At 42.0% G+C, this 1611-nt stretch overlaps 1 protein-coding gene across 1 annotated transcript in view; it reads left to right on the top strand.

Annotated features, from left to right (window-relative positions):
• Nucleotides 1–1611, top strand: part of RPAP1 (RNA polymerase II associated protein 1) — a 45086-nt gene that overhangs the window by 9354 nt on the left and 34121 nt on the right. The gene's annotated exons all lie outside the window — the stretch shown is intronic.

The raw sequence follows: 1611 nt of genomic DNA, 5'->3' as shown, positions 1-1611 counted from the left end.
TTTTTTTTTTTTTTTTTTTTTGTCTTGGGCAGTCTTATTTGCTTAGGACCACCATGTGTCTGGGTTTTTCCCTGACACCCTCTTTTTCACATTGAAATAGAGGCCAGATGTCATTTGAGGGTTATCGGCGTTTGGCTAAGGTTTCTGCCTGCCCTGACCCCTGTCAGAGAATTGGTAAGAGAACCCACAGACGTGCTGTGCGTGCACAAATCCACCATTCAGGTCAATATACTGTGCTTACTGTATATCCTGTTACAATTGTGCATGTGTACTTCTGTCTGAGAAATCTCAAAGGGAAGTATAGCAGCGCTATAGCTGTGATCCTCTTGAAGCAGAACACTTCTAAAATGTAGTAGCACAACAGAGGAATCAGAAAATGGCTTGGCTTCCTCAGCAAGATTGTTGCGGCGGGATCACTAGAAGCAAGAGGAGAAGGAGGGGAGCTCCATTTCTTGTAGTAACAACGTGTTTGTGCCTGGTAACCCTCAGCGTAGTTGCTGATGGTGGGAAGCTTACTGAATCTTTTACCAGGTCACTCTGTCTTCTTATCTCTTTCTGCTCAATATGCAAGACAACTGCTGTGGAAATGACATCAAACCTTACTGATGTTATGATGAGTGTCATTACTGCTGTTTGAACAGGGGTTTGATGTTTTCAGGATTGGCTGGTTTAGGGTCATAGGGATGTTCCAAGTCACTATATGGAGCATATGAACAAAACATAAGGAATAAAGCCACTAAGTCAGGTCCTTGTACTAGGCTACAGGACAGCTGGAGGGTCTCACTCTGACCAAAGGAGCATGTTACCCTGCTGCTAGAGTTAAATGAAATGAGCCTTTAAAAAGGGTTTAGATCAGGTGATAAAGGAGACTTGATTTTGTTCAGGGTAGGAAAAATGCCCCCCTGCTGGAACTTCTAATATGTTTAACCCTTAAAGGTGACTACAGGATGTTGTTAGAAGCAAACATGCCTGTGTTGAGAATGGATCCTGTATCACTCCAGAAACTGGTTTACCTAATAATTTTAATTCTCTGTCTCACTAACAGATATTTACTAGGTCATGGTTCAGCTGACATACAAATGTGGGTTCAGCTGTTCTTGGGCAGAGAAAGAATCTAGTATTCACTAACTTGGAAGAATGCTCTGACTCATCAATTGTGATTTATGCTCCAGTTTATCTTTTCTTGCTGTTGCTTTGCGTTAAAGAAACAAAATTCCTTTCCCCTCATCCCTCCCCAAACTCCTAAAGAAACAAGGTGGAAGTGACATTTTGTTGTGACATGGGATGAAAGCCAAAATATTTTAGTTTTTGTCTGAAGCTAAACTGAACTTCTTTACTCCTATTTTAACTTGGCTACTGTCGTGGTTTAATCTCAGTCGGCAACTAAGCACCACGCAGCCACTCACTCACTCCCCCCCACCCGGTGGGATGGGGGAGAGAATTGGAAGAGCACAAGTGAGAAAAACTCGTGGGTTGAGATAAAAACAGTTGAATAATTGAAATAAAATGATAATAATAATAATAATATGATAATAATAATAATACACAAAGCAAGTGATGCACAGTACAATTGCTCACCACCCGCCGACCGATGCCCAGCCAGTCCCCGAG

Source organism: Aptenodytes forsteri, unplaced genomic scaffold (genome assembly GCF_000699145.1).
Source record: "Aptenodytes forsteri isolate BGI_AS27 unplaced genomic scaffold, ASM69914v1 Scaffold146, whole genome shotgun sequence".
Lineage (NCBI taxonomy): Eukaryota > Metazoa > Chordata > Aves > Sphenisciformes > Spheniscidae > Aptenodytes > Aptenodytes forsteri.
The sequence above is the reverse complement of the archived record's forward strand: the minus strand, read 5'-3'. Positions and strand labels throughout refer to the sequence as shown.